Source organism: Silene latifolia, unplaced genomic scaffold, assembly GCF_048544455.1.
Source record: "Silene latifolia isolate original U9 population unplaced genomic scaffold, ASM4854445v1 chrun_scaffold_16, whole genome shotgun sequence".
In the NCBI taxonomy this organism is placed as follows: Eukaryota; Viridiplantae; Streptophyta; class Magnoliopsida; order Caryophyllales; family Caryophyllaceae; genus Silene; species Silene latifolia.
Genome location: NW_027413123.1, coordinates 8,798,783 through 8,824,239, shown reverse-complemented (window position 1 = coordinate 8,824,239; position 25,457 = coordinate 8,798,783). Strand labels below are relative to the sequence as shown.

Sequence of the window (25,457 nt, the reverse complement as noted above, 5' to 3'; positions counted from 1 at the left end):
GGGGTCAAATTAGGTCAAGTTCGCTAATTAATTTAACTCATCGAGTGTTAATAAGAAGGTGCTAATCACGCACTCTTATACTAGCGAGAAATTAGGTGAAAGAGAGAGATGCGTTCATTAAGTTACGAAATTATTAGTTGATTTTTAAAGCTTTGTCGATGTACCCTAAAGTGTCTAATTAGGTTATTAAATTGATCTAATGTCATCTAAATAAGTCATATGTTAACAATCAGAGGTCATACTAACATGCAACGGGTCCTAAGGTGGGTCGAATTGCACGAGAGAAGAGGAGATGTCAAAAGCGAAGAACGAAGTTAAAATCGTTTTATTAATGCCCTACCTTGAACACGAGGATATGTAAATGAGACGGGGGTGTACGACCGACTGATGTAGCGGTTTCTTTCCCATCTCAAGTCAACGCGGTGTTCATGGTGGTACTTTAACTCATACTCGGACTAAACTAGTTTCATAGTTAATTTAAACGATAAATAAAAAGCGATAAACAAACAAAACAAACTATAAAAGAACAAACATAAAAACGAAATAAAAAAGGGAGAAAGAGGAGGATTTGATGCACCCTCAACCTACATGTATCGTTGACACCGTCTTGGGTCGTAATCGATGGTAGATTTTATCTCGAGGCCGTGCCGTCGTCGACGAAGAAACAAAGCAAACACGCGTTTTTGGCAAATCTGGACAGCAACTTTCAAACAATGATTTCTCCCTCGTTTCATGATGAAAATTCGATTTAAAAGATGTTTTGAAAACTAGAAAGAGAGGAGAACAGAAATCTTAAAGCAACCCCTGCTCGTTTTGAGTTATTGGGCACGAAAAACGAGCACAAACAGAACTGGACAGACAGGAACAAACCGCGAAAACAGAGTGTATAACATTCTGTTTTTCGAGGGATTTCGTGTACTCTCAAGGGCAATTTGGCTCGTAAATCTTTGTCTAATGTGTATATGGATGTTATATGGTTAATTAGGAACAATAAACTCGAGTTTTGATGGAGGTTTGAAGGAAGAACGAATTGTTTTTCGAAGAGGACACACAAACTGTTTCAGTTTGAATGTCGGTTTTGTGGAGGGTTTTTGAGAGGCAATTAGGGTTTGTTTCTGAGGTTTAAAGCTTGTGAGTGAAGATAGGATGTATGGAGAACTTAGAGGAATGAATGTATGATGAAGGGGTGGTATTTTTAAGGAGTTAAAGTAGGGTAAAAGAGAGGGAGAGGCAGTCGGGCCTGCTCACGCATAGCTGCTGTCCAGCAGCTTTTGTGAGGGTTTGAGAGGGGTTTTCTTGGTGATTAAGCTAGGGTAATATGGGTAGGATACTAGGGTATGGGTTAGGGTTAATGGGTACGGGTTTTGGTGGTATTTGGAGCGGGTTTTGGGCTCGGGAATTGGCACGCAAAACAGGGGGCTGTTTGTATGCGCGGGTTGGTTGGGGGGTGTTTGGGGATGGAATTTGGGCCGTGGATAGGGGGTTCGAACAAGGGTGGATGGGTAGAGGCTTAGGTTGGTTAGTGTACTCGATATTCGTGCCAACTCGCAAAGCAAACGGGCCCAAAAACCGAGCTAAAATCGAGCTCAAAAACATGCTTCTAAAACGAGTTTTCTTCGCTTTTAAAATCGATTTTTCAAATCAATTAACACATTAAAATAAATGATTTTTCAAATCAAATATATTCATAAAATGATTTTTCAAATCAATTATTTATTTTATTTTCAATAAAATAAACTTGGGAAAATAAATTCAAAATAAAATAAAATAAATTGAATTCACCTAAAAAACCATAATTTAAATATCATTTAAATTAATAAAATGAACTCACTAAAAAAAACATTAATTTAAATATCATTTAAAATAATAAAATGAATTCACTTAAAAAAACATTAATTTAAATATCATTTAAATTAATAAAATACTTCATCGACGACGCCCATTCTACATCGTAAAACGAGCTCCAAATAATGACAGTGACAACTAAAGAATACATGTGTCCTATCATCATCGGGTGTTTGTCGGGTTCTCTATAAATTCCAATATCGACGGATACGGGTATCTACAGAGTGAAAAAGAGAGTTGTATAGATGTGGAAACCTTTTTGGAAGAGAGTTTATTGAATAATTAAACAAAACTATTAAAGTGTTAAGTAAACAAATTAAGAAATAAAAATACATAGCAAAAAAATATTCAAAACTTTGGATGAGTAATCAAAAAAATATTTTAGTGAAGTGAAACTAATATCTGTGAAATTAACAATACAATGGTAAGAGATACAAATGATAATACAATACAAGAACCAAGCTTCGTCATTTTCCTTGATTCCTTCTCTTTGCACACTCACAATGATTTGTGAACTCCATGTATGCCTTTTGAAATTAAGGGCCTCATGGATAGTTGACTAGAATTTGTTCTTATGAACTATAGCATTTCTCCTGGGTTGTGATTATGGGTTGTGATTAGGGATCGCAATGGAATCCAGATCCTGTCCAGATCTTAGGATCCAGATCCTACCGACCGAACATGGATCGCAATATTTTAGATCCAGTGGATAAGGATATGGATCGTATGATCGAGATCCAGATCCTACCCTTAGATCCATTTTTATTTCATTTTCCCGAACAGTAAGTTAAGTTAAATAAATAGTAAAATTTTATGCTTTGTTTTTTTAATATTTTTTTCATAAATCAAACCATGATTTTTTTTTTCTAATTAACATTCTTTGATTAAAAAAAAACTTTTTTCGTGTTATTGTAATTTCATTAGACTTTATTTTTATGTTTTTAAAATTTTAACTTTATTATTTGTATCTAATAGAGAAAAATATTATGTTACGTCGCAACAAAATCCAAAAATTAATATTTTCATATTTTAAGAGGGAGTTTTCTTTTACTATCAAAAGGATATGGGATAAATCCTGATCTAGTCCAAATCCTGCGGATCCGGATATGGATATGGGAATTTCAGATCCTGTAGATATGGACCGGATCTGGATCTTATAGAATCCTATCCAGATCCTATCCATTGCCATCCCTAGACTTCTGATCAAAGCAATGTTGCGGAATTCATAGGAATAGATAAGTACATAACATTTACTCTTACTAGAGTAGTTATATATATAGATTTTGCCATAGAGGGAACTATAACGACAAAGTTTATGCCGAAGAGAATTGCTAAGGTCATGAGTACCACCAATAATAACTCTATAAGAAACTAGTGCGTGATATATATAGATTTTGAGAAAGTGCCATGATAGAGTATGTTTGAATTGATTCGCAATTCGTTTGGGGCTGCGAGGATTTGAACCCGTGACCTTCGGTTACACTGGCTCTGCTTGGTTGAGATGGTTCATCTATCATGGTATCAGAGCCATCGTGACCTTTGGACACGGGTTCGAATCCTGACAACCTCAAAACTCATCAAAACTCTCGAAGTGGAATTCCACTACACGGTACGGGGGAGCCGGTGCACAACAAACCACTCTTCAAACCCAATTGGCATTTGAGTGAGGGAGCGTAATAGGAATAATTATAATAGTTGGGCATCAACCATTACCTTAAGGTTTTGGTTGAGATGGTTCATCTATCAGATTCTATTTCCACCAGGTTTGAAAATAGGACAGAAATAAGTATTCATGCCTTGTTGAATTTTTCATCCCTTCTTCCACCTATAAACAGGGTAGGGATTTGGCTTTGATATTTTATTAGCCTGGGTATTAGTGTGTTTTATACATGTTTCCAGTATTGCGAAGGATTCACTGCTAGTGAGCTTTTATTATTAGAAATTCTGCTTGTTTTACTGCTGGGGAATCTAAAGAGATCCTCCTCAAGTTTGATGATGTAAATGGTGATACTGTGATAAGCGTGCTACTTTTCCCATAGATTTCCATCTGAGAATCTGTGCTTTATAGTTATCATTCCTAAAGTTTATGTCTAAAAGTTAATTCTCTATTACTTGCTAATGTTTGGTGTCTCATGTTCGGGTGTTCCTCCATAAAATTCTGATGATTGATCCTTCGTTTGACATATATGATCTTCTACACAATTCTCATCTAAATCTTGAAGGCTTGAATGAGCTGTTTAAAGTTGCCCAGGTATGTTGTGTCTCCAAATGAGTGTATCTATCTATTGGTATACAAACTTCTATTACAGTGAGTATTATTTTTTTTTCCTGTTAACTTCTTTCCATAAATTCCCTGACAAAGGGAAATGTGTTCTGCTCTAATTATGTTGAGGAAGTGTGTCTCTTCCGTCCAAAATAATAATGCCTTTACGAATTGCATTATAATCTATGTTACTCTTGTTAGCTTACGAGTTACGACCTGTCGACCTCACATACCCTTACTTTTACACACTTCGTTTTGAGCCAAAGCAGGAGGAATTTGAGGAATTTTCATAAATAGGAGAGTATGTAACTTGGGTTCGTAGCCATGTTCGATACTTCTAACTGAGTCCAAGTAAATTACTTCCTCTGTACCATTGGCTACTATACGTTTTGCGTTTTGGGTAGTTTCATTTAATTGTATACATTTCTATAAATGGCAAGTTATAAGTTATGACTATAAGACATCTTTATAAAATCATATGTCCTGCCTCGTACCCAACCCCCACCTCACAACCACCAATCCCCCAACCAGCATCACCCCATTCTTGCAACCACCTGAACATCACTACCCCTACTACTACTTCTTCCAAGTGGTTCTAAGGTGCAAAAATGTTGGTGAGAGGAGGGTGAGGGTATATGGGGTTATTTATCTTGTGAAAAACCATGGTACACAGTACATGTTCTGCTCCACCTTTATATTTGAGCAAAAGCAAAGATATACATAAGAAACTCATGGAACAGAGGAAGTAGTTTATAACTGGTATATGAAGCAGGTGTATAAGTATCAAATGTAATGTCGATAGTCTGTATAATAGCCATTCCGAGTACTTGGATGATATTCCCTTAACATGTTACTTTTTTAGTATTCTCTATTTTTCTGAGAATAAATGAGTCCTATCGATCCGACGTGTGCAACTTTGTGGTTTCAGATTGCTTGCGATGGCGTTATCCCAAATGAGTATGGGATAAATCCTAAACAGAAATTGATAATTGGTTCAAAGGTAAAATCTTGTTACGAACTAGTTGTAAGTACATAACCCCCTGTAAGAAGTACTCTTTTTACTTGAGTTTTCGAGACCCCATCAGCTTAAAAAGCCTAGTAAATTATTGCCTGACTAGAAGAGTTGGTGTGTGAGATTGATTTCTCTTGTTAAGAAATAAGAAATACTTTTACATGCTGCTGGCAATGGCATGCAACACATTCTCCATTTAAAAGATAAGATGTTGAAGATTTAGAAGTAAATGAGCATTTTATTTTATTTTTTTAAAATAAGAGTGTGTGTCAATATAGAGATTAGTGTATTAAAAATGCGCCTATGTCATTAGTTTTTGGCTTTTTACTACGTCTCCTGCATAAACAGGAATATGTACCACCATCCGGATATTTATCTCTAGTGTTAATTTGTATTCTCATCGCCTTCTCCCCGTAATGCGAGATAGCTCGACGTTTATTAGGTAAGATTTTGATTGACTTGAGACTTACCCGAGAGGAAGCTATCAATGTTGCTGAATTGAAGCGCGAACATGCACCATGTACTAAATCTAGCGAGAAAGAAGATACTAAGCATCGGCCAAAAACACAGGCCAAAAATGAAGAGATCAGAAGATCTTCCACTGCTAGTGATATGTCAATGGAGCAAGACGATGATGATGAAAAGGAGACTGGATATCGCCTGGATCCAAAGTTCTTACCTGGATTTTTGTCTCATTAATTCTCTTTCAATTGATTTTGAATTTAACCTACAAACTTATTTTCTAAAATGATGCCGGTTCTTCATTTCAGATATGCCAACGTAAAGACACCAGAAAGACATGTGAAAACACGACTATATTTCACATCGGTGAGTGAGATAGGTCTACATCCCATATTCCCATGTTCTATCTATTTGATCTGAAACTCTAAGTTCTTATGTTTTTATGTATTGATCTGAAACGCTGAATTGTTACGTTTTTTTTCCATAATCTTCTTACAAAATTATGAAAAGTGGTAACTTTGATAGCAAATCAGAGAATCGAAGGGAAAGCAATTCATTATCTTGTAACTGATATTTCACTCCCCTTTTCCATTATCACTTATCATGTTGGTCATGATTTTGTTAAGTGTCTAATTAGTTGTGCTGATTAAAAATGCAGGAATCTCATATTCACTCCTTGATGAATGTCCTTCGCTATTGTAACTTGGATGAATCATTAGAAGGAGAGGAGAGCCTTGTTTGTCTCAGTGCTCTAGAGCGGTTGTTCAAAACCAAGGAACTTGACTACATGAGCTATATAGTGTTAAGGATGTTTGAGAACACAAAGGTCAATATTGTGCTTGTATATCTTTCCTCTTGGACAAATGGATTGAGAAAGAACTAATAATGGATGCTGCAGTTAGAATGCAAGAAGCATAAAGCATGATTTTCAAAATTCCTTTTAATTGTAATCTTTTGGTTGAACAGTTGTTATTTTAACAGAAAATTAGCTTTAATAGTGTCCTAACATGAAATATTCTTTTTTGAAAAGCAGGAAGTCTAGAAAATGACAATAAGTTCATGGCATTTATCCTTGGTAGCTAGTTAGAAGTCCTCACATTTCACATCTCACATGTCATATCCTTACCTTCTCTACATGCTTCCACCATTTAGAAACCCGCCAAGTTTATTTTAGTTTACGTCATATTCAAATGTAAAGGCATAATTTCTAGATGTATATATATTCTTCTAGGTAGCTTTGGATGATCAGAAAAGGTTTCGCATAGAATTGACGTTCAGCCGTGGTGCTGATCTCTCACCATTGGAGGTAAAACTTGCGGTTGTCGTTTGACTTGCTTTTTTTTTTTTTTGGTTTGTGTTATACCCATTCCTTCTAAAGTAAGGAAGGATCGTAGATCAATCTTACGAAGGCTAAACTAAAAGAATGTACCTCAATTAATTTGATTTCGTCCCTTTTGGTCCTTTCTTTATTTCTTCCACTTTCTCTTTTTAGTCTAACTTTTTTTCTTTCACGTAAGTAGTCCATCTACTTTTCTTGCCTCTACTTTTGTATTGTTCATTATTCTCCTTACATAATCTATCATTTTGGAAGGAAGCTATCAAAGAAAAGGAGGAAGTATATAATATTTCGAGTAAAATGGAGAGTGGTTCGAGACATTTAAAATGTCAAAAAAGAAAACATACTAGATGCTTTATATACACAAGTCTCTTCCTTTATTTTTTGACATGAAAGTCTCCCTTTCTATTTACGCTTGAAGAGAAATAATGAGGGGAATTGGATGCATTAAGAGCACACACTGCCAATAATGGGGCCAGAGAGAATGCAAGAAATAGGATCATGTTTAACCTTGGAGAAGATGGAAGAGATGGTACACCCATTTACAATGCCTGCTGAAGATTTCCCACCCCCAATTACTCCCATTGGCTTCACCGGTTACTTCTCCAAAAGCGCTGCTGTTCTAGAGCGACTTGTCAATCTTTGGCCTTTCAACAAGCATGCCAACAATGGCAATCCCAACAAGTACGCAAACAATGGCAATCCCAAATAACATCTAGCGACGATGAATTTTACTTCTTGTGATTATTTGTCCGTGTATTATTTCATTTTTTCTATTCTTTTGTTTTTTTTTGTTCGTTTCATGTGGTGCCACAATTTGCATATACAATATGAAATAATATTAACTTTGCAATTTTGTCTTGTTACCAATATTCCATATTTTGGAGTAGTTAATGAGTTCCTATATCTTAGAGGAAGATGGTTTGGTGTATGGCAATCTCAATAAAATGAGGTGCTTAAGCTATTATTAGGGACATTTTTATTTTGTAGTTTGTGATTTTGAAATATTCTGACACTCACGACTAGCATGAGTGTGTATAACAAATGCGGAAATGCCCACCTTGCAATTGAAGGACATTAGCTAGTCGAAAGGTTGTAGGTAGAGGTAAAGCAGATCCGAGCCGATTATGAGCTTGACCTTTCTTGTCTTGTGCTCATGAAAAAAAACTCGAACCCAGTCTCGAGAGTTTAATCTTGCTAAATGTTTTTTTTTTCTTTTGATACCTTCCGTAACAAGAGTGGAAAGTTATATATTAAAAACATTGGACAAATCAATGAGAACATCTGACATGGATACAAAGATATAATCATGATAAAATACTTTAATAAAATAAAAGCAATATATCACCTAACAACACAAATTCACACTAAGTTCTCGAGCCATGCTTTGACCCAACCTTGCTTGAGCTGCTTAAGAGATGTCTCGTCTCGATATCACTCCTAGTTTTGAGTATAAGGCCCTTTTATATCATTATGAGTGAAACAAAAAATATTGCTGTTGCTTTTGAACAATATTTTATGTCCATCTTGGAGTCTTCTACAGTGCATGAGCCTTTTGAAGAATATATTGGTAATCATCACCGGGTCTTTGAGAAGATTAAGTCTAAGTTAGATCACGATCAGACGGATTCTTTAGATAGACCTTTCACAAGAAAGGAGATCCGGTCTGCTGTCTTTCAAATGGGCGCCACTAAGTCACCGGGTCCTGATGGAGTTCCTGCTTTATTTTTCCAAAAATATTGGTATCGTATTAAAAATGAAGTCTCTGAGGCAGTTTTATCCATCCTTAATTCTGGCAATGTTTTGAAAGAATTCAACCGTACTTTTATTCCTCTTATTCCAAAAACGATCTGCCATGAGAAAGTTGAGGATTTGTAACGTTATAATGAAGATTGTCACAAAGTGTATCTCTAATAGGCTCAAGAAACTTATGCCTCTCTTCGTTGGAGAATATCAAAATGGTTTTATCCCTGGGAGAAATATTAGTGATAATATCTTGATTTCACACGAACTTTTTCAGCACATCTCACGAAAATCCAAGGGGAAGCAAGGACTCTTGGCCTTTAAAGTCGATATGAGCAAGGCCTATGCCAGAATTAAGTGGCATTTTCTTGAGGCTACCATGCTATATATGGGTTTTCCTCAACGAATCTCACAGCTAATCATGAATTGTTTCCAAACTGTGTCCTATGAAATTCTTATTAATGGAGCTGATGGCAAACCGTTTCATCCTAGAGCTGGTATTCGACAGGGAGATCCTTTGTCTCCTTATTTATTTGCCTTATGCACTGAAGTATTATCGCAATTATTACTTCATGCTGAAGATGACAAACATCTTACGGGCATTAAGGTTTCCAGAAGTAGCCCGCCTATCTCACACCTTTTTGCGGATGATTCTATTTTTTTCATGACGGCTAATATTTAGAATTGTCTTACCCTTCAAGGTATCCTGAACTTATATATATTGCCAAGTCTCAGGGCAACGTATTAATGAGAATAAATTTGCTATCACTTTTAGCCCTAATTGTACTTTAAGGACTATTTGGAAGAGTCTCAAAATTCAAAAGGTTAGGGGAAATAAGGATATGGGATTATATCTGGGTCTTCCAACTGTTTTTGGGACGAGTAAAAGGGAAGTTTTTGCCTTAATATCTGAGAAGGTTTGAAGGAGAATCTTAAGCTGGAATAATGTTTACTTATCTTCGGCTGGTAGACTTACACTTATTCGCTCCGTTCTTCCCCACTTTCTGTTTTTTCTCTATCTGCATTTAAAATGCCGGTAAGTGTGAGCTCTAGGATAGATTCTTTGATCTCACGGTTCTGGTGGGGAGGAACTTGCAATGGAAATAGTCCTCACTGGAGTAGTAAATTATTTACCCAGGGCTCTAAGGAACTTGGTGGTATAGGAATTCGAAATATTGGTTGTTTAAATCAGAGTCTCTTAGCAAAGGTGGGTTAGCGTATTTTTCAACAGCCTGAGGGGCTTCTTAGTCGTGTCTTGGGAACTAAGTACCGAATTTCAAAGGATACAATTTTGGATGATGATTTGCGTAGCAAAGGCTCTTTAACTTGGGGTGGCCGAGGGATTTTATGGGGACTTGAGTTGCTTAAAGGAAGCCTAGCTTGGCAAGTAGGCTTCCCCTCGGCACTCGATGTTTGGAGAGACAAGTGGATTAGTGGCTCCTCTCTTGCACAGTTACTTTCCCTACCCCCTGATGTTTTAGCCAACAAACCTTTTATAAGTGTCTCTCAACTACAAACACCTAATGGGGACTGGGATTTTAATCGAGTTCAGTTTATATGTGGTGATTAGTCCATCCCTCTGATTTGCTCTGTTCCTATTCCTTGTATGGATGTTATTGGTAAGGTCTACTGGCCTCTCAATTCGAATGGAATTTATTCCACGAAAAGTGGATACAAGGCTGCATTTTCTGTTTTATGGAATAGGAAAGCTACAGCTATGGACTTATCCAGGATGGAACCATTGACTATCGCTTTTTGTAAGAACGATCTTTGGTCTCTCCCTATTACCGGTAAGTGGAGGGTTTTTTTATGGAAAATTCTCTCCAATTCTCTTCCAAATGGCGAGGAAGCTATGCGAAGGGGCCTTAATTGGAATTATCGATGTCAGTTCTGAGAATTCACAAGTGGAGTCCATGAGCCATATTTTCCGAGATTGCAACTGTGTTTCTCGCATATGGTTTGCTTCCCCCTTGGGATCCGTATTAATATGGGCAACAATCTCTCAATCCAGAATTGGATTATCAACTGGCTTTCCTTTTTCAAGAAAAATAAGAATTTCACTACTGATGTTTCGGTTTTTGTTAGCACTCTTTGGCGAATATAGTGCTTCCGTAACAGTGCTCTTTTTCGTGAGTCCTCCACTGATTTCTACACTCTGTTCAAGCAACCTGATGTTGATGCTTGTAACAATATTTGGGCTGAAGATCAAAGGGCGAAAAGCTTAGCTCTCTCCTTCCATGGGGATTTGTCTGATGTTGATGATGATTTCAAAATCAGAAATCATTTTCCACACGTGCTTGTTGGAACTGATCTTTGTTCTGATCATATACGGATCAAATGTGATGCTTCCTAGAGGACAAATCTCAAGGCCACTGCTGGATGGATCTTTCTTGACAAAACTGGAACCGTCTTCCACTAGGGACAATCGGCGTTCTGGGCATAGTCACCCTTTCAAGCTGAAGCAATGGCTTCAAGGCATGCAATTTCTGATGCGTTTTCTCAAGGATATAAGCACATTGATGCTACCACGGATTGTTTAAACCTAGCCCTTCAAGTCAATGGCATTGGCGACATCACCCATGACTCCGCCAATATTATCCATTCTATCTCCTCCTTAGCTATTGATTGTCACTGTTTCTCTCTTAGCCATTGTCCTAGAAGTCTTAATAGGATTGCTCATGCTATAGCGAGAGTTGTAGTTTAAACGAAGAATCTTTTTCTTAATGACAAAAAAAAGAAATGTTATCCCAAATTTATTTTGTTTGCTCATATGCAGCTATATTATGTTTCATAACATTTGTTTATTAAGCCATGATAGTATTGTGTTCGGGCCAACATTTAAGAATATATATGATGAATAATGTGTAGTTCTGTTTTGATATGTCATACGCGGTTGGATTATGTTTCAAAACGTTTGTTTAGTAAGCCACGACGGTATTGTGTTCGGGCCAACATTTAAGAATATATAATGAATAATGTGTCCTTCTGTTTTGATATGTCCAAATTGCAACAACTAGTATATATAAATCAATCAATCAATCAATCAATCATCAATAAATATATATATAAAAGACTGCAATTTTTGTAAAACACTTAGAATAAAATATACATAAATAAAAGACAAAAATTAGAATCGCTAAACTGTTAAAATAACTAAACACCTACCTATGTTAAATAAATTAAATTAAACTTAGATATCTTTAGATAGAAGTAGGATGAAATAGCTTGGACTCTTCTTTTACTTGCGGTGTATTGCTATGTGATTCAATTTCATTAGGAAGCCAACACTTAATTGTCTACTCCAATGAAATATCATATCCTCACAAACATCCGTACACATCTCGACTCCCAACACTATAAATGTTATATAAACATCTGTACACATCAAAATAACATCATCTATGTTGGTGCTCTAAAGTCATCGATCGTTATATGCTATTTTTCCTTTTGAATCTGACTATAATTGATTGTGTTTGGTTACAAATTTGTTTTGATTTTTGTTTTGCCTTTTGAAGGCTCAATTTACTAAAACATTTTCCATTTTCAATGCAGTTTATACATTCTGATTTATGACTATCAACAAAGCAAGTTTTAACAGGTTGATCTTATGGTATGTTTTACTCCTATAATTTTGTATTTATATTGTAGGAGTACATGTGTTTTTCAAAGAGTTGATCTTATGGTATATTTTATTACTCTTCATAGTTCTATATTTTTATTTTGCAGGAGTACAAGTCTTTTGATTTTATTTTGTGCTAGGGAAAGATATGTGTAAACACAAATGTATTATGCAACCATATTGGTGAAAATATGGGTAAGAAATGGTCTATGGCAGTTTCATTAAGAATGATAAATCTCATCTAATTTTATACGCATATAAATTATCGAAAGTTGGACAGTGGTGTCTAAAGTCCAAACTCCATATTCATGTCAAAATAATTTTGATTATGATACTGGATGGCGATGTGTAAACTGATAAGTCAAAAGTGTATATACGTTCCCGAGTTCGAAAGATATTGGTGAAAGGTTGAAGAAAGGGCGAAAGAAAGTGGAAGCAAAGAAGATGACGAAAAATGAAGGTAGAAGGCAGCAAGGCGCGTCCGAGATGTGATAGTTGAGATCAAATATAAGCAAATCAGGTTCAAGGCGTGAGTGAGGCACGAGATTACGGAGGTTGACGCCAGATTTTGTGAGAGAGCTACGTAGAGATATTCACCTCCCATAACATTTGCGTCATGGGAACTATTGATTCAAAACTCAAGTTATGTGTGCATGATTAACCCATCCCATGCACTTTTTGTAACACCCTAACTATCCGGCCAAGATAATTAGAGCGTTACCATCTCGGTTTCCCGAGGTACTGTTTCAAAACTTCAATCAAGAACATTAATTAATGTAATGTTTAATGATTACATAAACGTAAACGAATGAATGAATTGAAAGTACAACTCATGACATCTATACTCTTCTAATCAACTAGACTCGTCTCGTGACTCATCAAGATCGTCCCGTCTCCCGCGTGCTATCCAAACAACCTGTACTTAACCTGCTCCCCATATGACCAAAAGATATCATATGGATCGACACAGGCCACCCCAAAAGAGATAGGTGACAATTACAGAGACACACACACACACACTTCAGTAACGATAAATAAAGTGTGACACGACTCAAGTGTGTGAGTCAACAACATGACCATGATATGAATGACACACAATTATCCAACCATCACGCCGGTACCGGGACACGCCCAGACGTACCCAAAACCATTGGTGCCAGGAACACGTCCACGACACCATACTCACACAAGATACTCCGAACACGTCGGTGGTACCGGGCCCAAGAGCGACTCGGGTCCCCTGCCAGACGTCGTGCCTCACCACACGCGTCCCTCCAAACTCAAGTCATTAATGTGCACATCCCTCTTGGAGCGGAAAACTCCAAGAGGCGACTCAAGCGGAAGACGGTCTCCCAACCGCCTTCCGTCTCCACAACAAAAAATAACCAATCATGACCTTCGACATATAAACTAACACAAATATGCAAGATACCGTATTACATGCCAATTACAGACTTATCTAATGCAATTAAATGACAAACGACTCATTTAACAATTAAGCACATTATCGAACTGAGTAGGATAAACCTACCTTTTAGCAATCCGGTCAAATAAGCAAGCAAACTGATATAAATACGCTCCTCCGTAAAATCGGCACCTAATTACGATAATTAAATATAATTACTAACTAATCTAATTAAATTAAATTAAATACGAGTTAATTAATTAAATAGAAACCCGTCTTAAAGCTATTCACATCCCGATTCCCGACTACCCTGACTCTGGCCACCACCTGCCGCTGCCACCATGGACCACCACCACTAGCCGTGGCGGTCACGGCCAGCAACAGCCTTCACGGCCACCCCCAACATCAACAACCGACACCAACAACAACAAACACACACGACACCAACAATAACCAGCCACCCCAGCCCCCCACCGTGGGCAACCATCACCACGGTGGTCCCTACCTGACCCCCCACCAGTCGCCACCTTTTGGTCCGAGCCCAACCACCATGACAAACCACCACCACAGCCGCCAACAAAAAACAACAACAACAAACACAACCAAGACAAAACAATCCGTACACCCCCTTTTAGACTCGATTTCCGACCACCACAGCCACCCTACCTACCACTCAAGACTATCACTAGCTTCTGAAAGGATTCTTAATTAGCCATTGTGACTCGTTGTGTGAATCATTTGTCCTTGTTCATTAGTTATTGAGACTCTTTGTGTGAATCATTTGTCCTAGTTAATTACACATTGTGACTCGTTGTGAATCATTTGTCCTTTTTCATTAGTTATTATGACTCGTTTTATGAATCATTTGTCGTAGTTAATTAGTCTTGTGTAAATCAATTGTCCTTGTTCATTAGTCCTAGTGACTCGTTGTGTGAATCATTTGTCCTAGTTCATTAGTTATTGTGACTCGTTGTGTGAATCAGTTGTCCTTGTTCATTAGTTATTGTGACTCTTTGTGTGAATCATTTGTCCTAGTTAATTACCCATTGTAACTCGTTGTGTGAATCATTTGTCCTTGTTCACTAGTCATTGTGACACGTTGTGTGAATCATTTGTCCTAGTTCATTAGTCCTTCTGACTCTTTGTGTGAATCATTTGTCCTAGTTAATTACTCATTGTGAATTGTTGTGTGAATCATTTGTCCTTGTTCATTAGTCATTGTGACTCTTTGAGTGAATCATTTGTCCTAGTTCATTAGTCATTGAGACTCGTTGTGTGAATCATTTGTCTTTATTCATTAGTCATTATGACTCGTTGTGTGAATTATTTGTCCTTGTTCATTAGTCCTTGTGACTCGTTGTGTGAACCATTTATCCTTGTTCATTAGTTATTATGACTCTTTTTATGAATCATTTGTCCTAGTTAATTACTCATTGTGACTCGTTGTGTAAATCATTTGTCCTTGGTCATTATTTATTGTGACTCTTTGTGTAAATCCTTTATCCTAGTTAATTACTTATTGTGACTCGTTGTGTGAATCATTTGTCCTTGTTCATTAGTTATTGTGACTCTTTGTGTGAATCATTTGTCCTAGTTAATTACACATTGTGACTCGTTGTGCGAACCATTTGTCTTTATTCATTAGTCATTATGACTCGTTGTGTGAATCATTTGTCCTTGTTCATTAGTCCTTGTGACTCGTTGTGCGAACCGTTTGTCCTAGCTCATTAGTTATTATGACTCTTTGTGTGAATTATTTGTCCTAGTTAATTACTCATTGTGACTCGTTGTGTAAATCATTTGTCCTTGGTCATTATTTATTGTGACTCTTTGTGTGAATCCTTTATCCTAGTTAATTACTCATTGTGACTCGTTGTGTGAATCATTGTCCTTGTTCATTAGTCCTTGTGACTCGTTGTGTGAACCATTTGTCCTTGTTTATTAGTCATTATGACTCGTTGTGTGAATCATTTGTCCTTGTTCATTAGTCCTTGTGACTCGTTGTGTGAACCATTTGTCCTTGGTTATTAGTCATTGTGACTCTTTGTGTGAATCATTTTTCCTAGTTCATTAGTCATTGTGACTCGTCGTGTGAATCATTTGTCCTTGTTCATTAGTCCTTGTGACTTGTTGTGTGAACCATTTGTCCTTGTTTATTAGTCATTGTGACTCTTTGTGTGAATCATTTGTCCTAGTTCATTAGTCATTGTGACTCGTCGTGTGAATCATTTGTCCTTGTTCATTAGTCCTTGTGACTCGTTGTGTGAACCATTTTGTTAGATTTATTAATCTCATTAATTAACATATTCATATATGTGACATTTTAATTTAGTCATAAAATTAAAACTAGATCTTATGCATGCAAACTAAAAAAAACAAGAGATGAGAAAATCGTTTTCTCACCATATCAAAAATTCGGCCAAATGGGCACAAATGAAGGTCTCCTACCTTCATTTGTTCTTAAGCTAGAAAATACATTAGGATGATCATCCATGACTTCAAATAGAAGCCCTCCAATAAGTAGCACCCAAGACTATCCCAAAATCCCGCAAAATAATATGTACTAGATATTTGTAATGTGGTTTACCTTAAAATCGATTACTAATACTCATATACTACTACTAGTATTATTAGTGATTGATTTATACATATTTGATTAATAAAAATAATTTTTATGAAGAACAAGAGAGAGAGAGTGTTGTGTTTTTTCATAAAACATGAGAGAAGTGAAAAATTGAGAAAAATCTCTCAATTGTTACTACCTAAAACCGGTGGGTAGGGGGGGGGGGGGGGGTTAGGACCTTTTCCTTTTTCTTTTTGTCTTCACAAGACTAATTAGTGTAAGCCTTTGTCATAGTCAAGTCACTATCAAATGTCATAGACAAATGAATAAGACAAAACTTCTAAAATTGCCCACCAATTTTTTTCGGTTATCATGTGTAATATGGAGTCCATTTTATTTTTGTCAATTGTACAATTGTATGTCATGTGACATGTGACATGTCTTATGTCATGTTTTAATTTAAAATGCATATTTAACAAATTAAATATCATTTACAATTTAAATAAATCACATTTAACAAATTGACTAGTAATTCAAAATTACTTTCACATAAAATGGTCATTTAAATACTAGTTAGTATAATTCACAACATCTTGTAATTATAACTAACTTATCATTCTCATCTCGCGTGTTTCGCAAACACCGATTAATTTTAGTAATATAACTTCTTAAATTACTAAATAAAATCTTATTTAATCACATTATAATAGGATGTCATTTTCTCGCTTATGATAATAATTTGTTCAATTTTAAGGAATTAATTAATCTGTATCAACATACAATTACATAACCTTTTTCAATTAAGGGAATCGTCCTTTAGGTGTGACCTCAAGGGATCAACTGATCACCACCGTCGCACGACAGTAATGTCAAACTCTAGCCAACTAATCATTACCGATATGTGTGGACCAGTTGACTATATATGTAATGTATCATACCTTTCGTATTCTTGTTATGAGATTTAAATATGTGATCAATATGATCGACAATTGTGATCGCATTATTGTCGGGGACACTTACTCCAACAATCTCCCACTTGTCCTCGACAAGTGTGCGCCACCAATTCTCTTGTCCTATTACTATCTCCCACTCAATCCAAGGTGTCTTTCGGGTCGTACTTGCAAGTGATCATATCGAGAGTGGTTTCCTCGATCTGGAGAATAACTGATTTGACCGGAATTATCTACCATAAATACCTTCCGAGCGTGGCCACGCATTTCCAGTTCATTACTCCTCGAGTTGCCCTGAGATATTGTTTTAACCCTGACAAAGGGGTGGACAATTCCTTTTGCACTATTCCCTTTGACTAGCCACAACAATCATAACCCAAAATATGACCATTTGACCCCATTTACGAAGGTCGTAGTAACATAAATCAAAGCTAATCTGAAATTGTGCCATCTTAGGCGAACAGTCTTTAGTCAAAAGAATCGACTCATTAGAATACTATAGTAGCTCTCGCCACGACTAGGCTATATAAATTTGCCAGAACTCTATAAGCGGCCACTGCCCGACAAAGTGTTCCTAACATGCCCTATGTGATCGACTAGTCATCTCACATGACTGTATGGCACTGAACTTGCCATCAATCGCATCACACTCTAGTCACTTTGAGACGTCACCTCATACAAGTGACTATGGGCGAATACTATATTAATCCGGGTTCACTTTAACGGGGTTCAATATCGTCATACAACCCGTTTGGATGTAACAAAGTATAATAAAAGAGTTTTAAAGTAAAACTCGAACGACAAATGCGATTATCACATATAAATAGTCAATGCCTGATTATTATTTCATATTCTATAATCTAATTTGATCTTGTATGTAGTTGTTCATCTCAATCCAATTGAAATGACATGACTCATCATGTTAAGCCTATGAATAGGCATTGTAAGTAGGTCTTAGCAACTCCCTGCTCAACCTTGCTACATACTTGTTTTCCTTTCGTAATGTATACATTTGCATTACAAAACTTTCTAAGTACGTGTCTAGATCCAATCTAGACATAGGTTTTCTTGCCTTAAAATAGCTCCCACTGTTTTCACAGTGTGCGGGACTCATCCCTCTTGCACATCCCATGATTGCAAGTGTACTCAATTTCCGTTGTAAATATTTCTCATTGTTTTTTATTGCCTAGAACGATTCTAGAAAATTTATTTCTTAAATAACATAGCCACAATGGTATCTTAACCATCCTAATGTGTTTTGATTATGGTTTTGTCGGAAACCATGCACAATCTCAATTGTCAATTGTCATTTGTGTAACACCCTTACACAAAATTGCATTAAAAACACTTTGCTTTACATTCTTAATGCTTCTGCAAGCACTTAAAGGTAATTTTTATGGCTTACTTGGTAACTATTACTTAAATTCGATTTGAAACAATTCATCATACTCAAGGTATATGAAGTGTTATACATCATTTCCTATTTAATTGATTCGGCAGCGGAAGCAAATGGAATCAATTAAATATGTTCAACTCGATTGAACTAGTCATGAATCTTATCAACATAAGACTCCTTATTTGACATTAATATCATGTGGATTTATCTACATAAATCTAGATATTAAAAATGTACTATATTACTCCAAGTCTTAAATCATTCCCAATGATCAATATGTCATCCATATATTAGACTAATTAAAATTTCCGTAACTCCCACTAAACTCCACGTATAAACACAACTTCTCGACTTATCGAGAAACGTTTTATAACATGATGAAAACATTGATTCCAACTCATTTATGTCCTACTTAAGACCCTCTCTTAAGTTTCACATTATCTTAGGATTGCAAGAATCTACAAAACTCAAGACATGTATTGAATACATTCCTTCTAATTGAAGAAGTGTGGTTTAGATTCACTTGCTATATGTATATCATCATAATGAAACACAATCCCTAAGAAGATCCAAATAGACTTAAGCATTTCAACTAGTGCAAAACCCTTTGCCACCAATCAAGCTTTGATATCTAACAATTCACTTGGAATTTATTTCAGATTTTCATGGCTCTAAGTCTTGTATTGAGTTGTGACTTAAACACTTTCATGTAAGTCATATATTCATTAATTTCTAGAAGTAACTTGAATCAAACAATTTCTTTGTAAGTTGCAATCTCTTTACTTTCTAAAAGTAACACGAATTCATCATCTTCAACAAGTGATGAGTTCAACCTAGGATCTAAAAGTAACACGAATTCATCATCTTCAATAAGTGATGAGTTTAACCTCCTAGGTTTCGAAGAAACAACGTCATGTAGTCAAGAAAAACAGTTTCTTGCGACATACAATTTTTGACACAATTCTTTTGTGGCTCTTGAATATTTTCTCCCACTCTGTCTTCTAGAAATAAAATTGTATTCTAGAAACACAGCTTCACGAGCCATAAACTCGTTGTACTCGTGATTATAGTAAGGAAAAATGAGCATTTGTTTCTTGTGAAAACTTACAAGCATGGTACTCTACCATTTCATATCTCATATGATTCGTTTTAGATTTAGTGGAAAAATAATTTAGACAAAATGATAAAGTCCCCAAAAGGATCAAGTAACTCAAAGTAACTTGATTGAAGTCCAAACCATATCGAATAGCGTTTGATTTCTTTATCCAACCACACATTATCCCATAATGCGTGCTAAGAGAGATTAATTTGTGATACTATATCACATTTCCTTTGGCTTATATCAAAGAGTAGATACCCGTATCCGTCGATATTGGAATTTATAGAGAACCCGACAAACACCCAATGATGATAGGACACATGTATTCTTTAGTTGTCATTGTCATTATTTGGGCTCGTTTTACGATGTAGAATGAGCGTTGTCGACGAAGTATTTTATTAATTTAAATGATATTTAAATTAAATGTTTTTTTAAAAAAAGTGAATTCATTTTATTGTTTTAATTTGAATTTATCTTCTTAAATTTATTTTATTGAAAATAAAATATATTTTTGATTTGAAAAATCATTCATTTTAATGTGTTATTTGATTTGAAAAATCGAATTTGAAAGTTGAAAACTCGTTTTAATCACACGTTTTGGAGCTTGATTATAGCTCGGTTTTTGAGCCCGTTTTCTTTACGAGTTGACACGAATCTCGAGTAAACTAACCAACCTAGGCCTCTACCCATCCAACCCCAGTTCGAACCCCCATACCCACGTCCCAAATCTCACCCCAAACATACACAAAGCAGCCCAACTACTTCCCTTTACCCGCGTTAGCCCTTCCTCTTTTCCAACCCGTTTTGTGTGCTTCAAAGCTTGACCCAAACCCGCCACAACCAACCCAATTCCTGCCCCTCATTACCTACAAACAACCCATCACTAAACTCACCACGAAACCCATCGAATTCCCGTCCCAAACACCCAATAAACAGCCCGCAAATAACAAGCAACCCCCCCCCCCTGTTTTGCGTGCTCAAACCCGAGCCCAAAACCCGCTCCAAACACCACCTAAACCCGTGCCCATTAACCCTACACCATACCCTAGTATCCTACCCATATTACCTTGTCTTAACCACCAAGCAAACCCCCCATACAAACCCTAAAAACCCCACGAATTAGCTGATGGACAGCAGCTATGCAAAGGGAGCCCGACTGCTTGTTGCCCTATCAAACCCTACTTTAACTCCTTATAAATACCCCCCCTTCACCATACATTGAGGGCTCTAAGTTCTCCATACATACTACCGTCACTTACAAGCATTAAACTCCAGAAACAAACTCTAATTGCCTCTCAAAAACCCTCGACAAAACCGACATACAAAACTGAGAATCAGTTTGTGTGTCCTCTTTGGAACCCTTCGTTCAACCCTCAAACCTCCATTAAAATTCGAGTTTCTTATTCCTAATTAACCACACAACATCCATCTACATCTTAGACAAAGATTCACGAGCCAAATTTCCCTTGAGAGTACACGAATACCCTCGAAAAATAGAGTGACATACACTCTGTTTTTTGCGACTTTTCTGTCTGTCGATTCTGTTTGTGCTCGTTTTTCTTAATAATTCAAAACGAGCAGGGATTGTTTTAAGATCTTTGTTCTCCTCTATTTCTAGTTTTCAAAACATCTTTTAAATCTAATTTTCACCGTGAAACGAGTGAGAAATTGCAGTTTGAAAGTTGCTGTCCAGATTTGCGAAAAAAACGTGTTGTTGCTTTGTTCCTTCGTCGACGACGGCCTCTCGAGATAAAATCTACGATCGATTACGACCCAAGACGGTGTCAACGATACATGTAGGTTGAGGTTGCATCAAATCCTCCTCTTCTCCCTTTTATTTCGTTCTTTTTATGTTTGTTTTTTGTTGTTTCGTTTTACATTGTTTATCGTTTGATATCGTTAACTATGAAACTAGTTTAGTCCGAGTATGAGTTAAAGTACCACCATGAACACCCGAGTTGACTTGAGATGGGAAATAAATCCGCCACATCGGTCGGTCGTATTCCCCGTCTCATTTACATATCCTCGTGTTCAAGGTAGGGCATTAATAAAACGAATTCTAACTTCGTTCCTCGCTTTTGACCCCTCGTTTGTTTCGTTCAATTCGACCTACCCTAGGACCCTTCGCATGTTAGTTCGACCTCTGATTGTTAACATATGACTTAATTAGACGACTTTAGATCGATTAAATAACCTAATTAGACATGTTAGGGTGCTTCGACACAAGCATTAAAATCGATCAACAATTCTATTACCTAATTGAATGCATCTCTCTTTTCACTCGATTTCTCGCTAGCATAGGAGTGCGTGATTAGCACTTTCCTATTTACACTCGATGAGTAAGCGTTAATCTTATAATATTGTGACCTAGTTGGACCCCTTAGGCCATGTAGAATACACATTCGCGTGACATCTTCTCAATCGATCAACGTCGTTTCTAACTTGTTTTCTAACTCGTTTCCTAACTCGCTTTGCAAATCTATCTAACCTAATGAACCTAACCTAGGAACTAGGGTGGCCGTGCCTGGGGCCGTGTGCTTGGCCGTGCCTTTTGTCATTCTTACTTCATCTTTATATCGTTTATTCATCGTTGTTTTGTATTTGGGAATTACCTTTTGTTTATCGAGTCGTTTCTTGTAATTCGTTTGTAATTATTTTTCTATTTGGTCGAGTCAAATGATTTACAAAAACCTTAGTCTTATTTGGTTAGATAGTTGTGCTCCAATTCATGTAAGAGCGTAGTAAATCGCATGTTGTTTAAAGCAACATGGCCCGATTTATGCTAATGCATGCTTTGGTGTGTGACCCAATGTCTAATTCGATAAGATTAAGCGAAAGCACACATTACGAGGAGTGACCCAAGGCCGTGACTCATGTAGACCGTGGGCCACCCCTTTGTGCACGTTTTCCTAGGCCGAATGGCCATGTGTCGTGTATGGTGTCGTATATAGCAATTGTATTTAGATCGAGTTGTATCTCTAAATTCTCGTTGTGTCGGCATGAAATGCCTGGGTTGTAATAGGGTAGATCCCAACGGCTCCCCCATTCCCCCTAAGCCTTGTTTGCTTTGTTTTGTGTGTTGTTAGATCAATCAACCCACATGCTAAATTACAACTTTGACAAAGTTAGTTTAGTTGCATCTAAATCGACATAGAAACCTCACATGCTAGGGTTTTAAAACGATGTTTGCATATCATATATCGTGTAGCTACGACCTTGTTTGAAATCCGATACTTGACTTAGTAGAGGCCGTTATTGACGGGCGGGGTTAGGTGTCCTTATGGACTTCCTAACACGTACCCTCACCCCTTACTCAAGATCTATGGTTTGTGGATCCGTCTAAATACCATTGGATTACGAGAGTCATTCAAATCGAGTGATATAGGGTAAAAGTCTTTATCTTTAATCACTCGTAGTCGATTGGCTTTATGCTTTTCGATGAAAGGTGTAAAGTTGACTTCAACGGTTCCAAGTTCCCATAAAACTTGGTGGCGACTCTAATTTGTCTTAATTCGATTCGAAAGAACCTCGAGTCGATTATGCCTAGTGTGGATCCCACGGACGCAGCTTCCATGGGCGTTGTCCACGATTTGGCGACTCCACTGGGAAAAGAGGACTAGTTACACTTTGTTTCTAGGGTCTTTTCCTCCGAGGTGAAACTTGAAAAGAAAGTATTGGAAAGTAAAACATTACTCGTAGTGCTACGATTCATGCATAAACCCTTAAGGACTTTCCCGGGCCGTCCCAGCGTTTCTTTGTGATGCGTGGGGGGCGACGTCCCACTATGCCAGGAACTTGCACATTAGTTGCTTCCGCTCCGCCTCGTCGTGGTTCTTGATGGTGGGGATGCTCTTCTAGGTACTCTACCTAAAGGCCCTTGCTCTATAAGACCCAAAAAGGATGGAGGGCATAGACCTTCTTGTAGAAGACTTGCCGAGACTTAGAGATGTCTAGGAGCATACATCCTTATAGCATGAGAATGACAATGTGCGAAATGAATTTCCCGAGTCTTTTCAAATTTTCCGTGTCGATTTCAGAACCGAACTTTTGAATAACTTACTTTCAAAATAGCATGGTTTTAAAAACGCGGAATGCTGCCCAAATAGGACTAGATTTTTCGGCCCAAAATGAGCTTTTATAGCCGGCATGCTGCCCATTTCAAATCTCATTTTCAAATCAATCCTTCGTTTTTCAAAATCAAATCCAAAATATTTCTCGAACCTTAACCAAGCATGAAATGCGTCGAGTCGTGTCCGGGTCCTGGCCGTGTTAGGCTAGGCGTGTTTTGCCCCGAGAGTCTAGAACACGACCTTGTTGGGTCACCCAAGCTCACCTCTTGGGCTTCGAGTCATGTGGGTCGACCAATTGGTCTAGGATAGTCCACAGAAACGTCCAAGCTAGGCCATTTAGGGCGTTTCACTTAAACCTATGGGCTATGATAGTCCAATCACGGGTTTAGTCACACCGAGTCCAGTTTAGAATCGAGCTATGACAGCTTGAGTCATGTCGTCTTGTCGAGTCAAAAATGAATCGAGGTCTAAATCCAACCGTGAGTCGAACCTTTTGGTTAGTCGGTCATAAGTCGAGTCTTTGTTTGAGTCAAGTTGGTGTCGTGTCCTTAAGTGTGCAGGGGCTCTTACATTTGAATATTGACTCGGTTCGGGGTTTTCTTGTAGAAAGGCCGCCAAAAACCCGACTTCAAGCAATGGAAGATGCTGTTAACAAACTCACTGAGGCCGTGAACCTCATGATGACCAGAATGGATGCGATCGAATCCAAGCTGGGTGAAGATTCCTCTTCATCTACCCCACCTCTGACTGATCTGGAGAAAAGGTTCAAATTCATTGAAGACCGTCTGAAACTCTCCCAGGGGAAGAACATCCACTACGAAAATGCTAGGGCTTATGCCCCAGTTCAGGATAAGTTGCCCACGAACATGGTACTCACTGATATCCCAAAGTTTAAAGGCACAGAAGATCCAGTCAACCATGTTAAGGCCTATAAGGGGTACTTAGCACTGAAGGGAGTACCTGCTGACATGCTCTCGGAAATTTTCGCTCAATCTCTGGATGAACACCCGAAGGCGTGGTTCTACAATCTGGACCTTAAGAACTTCCCAACTTTCGAAGATATCACGGTGGAGTTCTCGAAGCACTATCTTTGATAATGTCGAGATTCAAACCAATATAAGAACATTGGAGGTGATGACACAGAAAGACAAAGAAGGCTTTACTGAATTCCTTGCAAGATGGCGCGCTGAAAGCGTGAAATTAGCCAAGAAGCCTGACGAAGTTGAAATGGTAGATAAGTTCTTAAAGAATCTACGACCTATTTACCGCAATGCTCTGAAATACCAGAATTTTGGCTCATTCAAAGAATTGATAAGAATCGGGATAAAGGTAGAAGATGATGTCATAAGGGCAGAGGCTGAAAAGCCGAAAGGGTACCAAGGGGTCTCATCGTCTAAAGCCAAGGCCCCAGCAACGACCTATATTGATGAAGCCATCAATCTCTTAGAAGGGCAATCGAAGAAGTCGCAGCGCCAAACACCTAGGGCATTCACCGATATCGGATGCACTTATACATATGCTCTCCAAAAGATCATAGCCCAAGGAAAGCTGAAGCTTATTGGTCCAACTCCGGACCCTCCTGCTGATCAACAAGGTAAATGGTATAAACCAAATGCCTACTGTGCCTTTCATCAAGGGAAAGGCCATGATACTGAAAGGTGCTATCGACTGAAGCACGAAATCCAAGACATGAC

The 25,457-nt window shown here is 37.5% G+C and overlaps 1 pseudogene; it reads left to right on the top strand.

Moving 5' to 3' along the window:
- The window catches only part of LOC141637240 (inositol hexakisphosphate and diphosphoinositol-pentakisphosphate kinase VIP2-like), a 43,605-nt pseudogene extending 35,820 nt beyond the window's left edge, over nucleotides 1-7,785 (top strand).
- The last annotated feature ends 17,672 nt before the right edge of the window (nucleotides 7,786-25,457 follow it).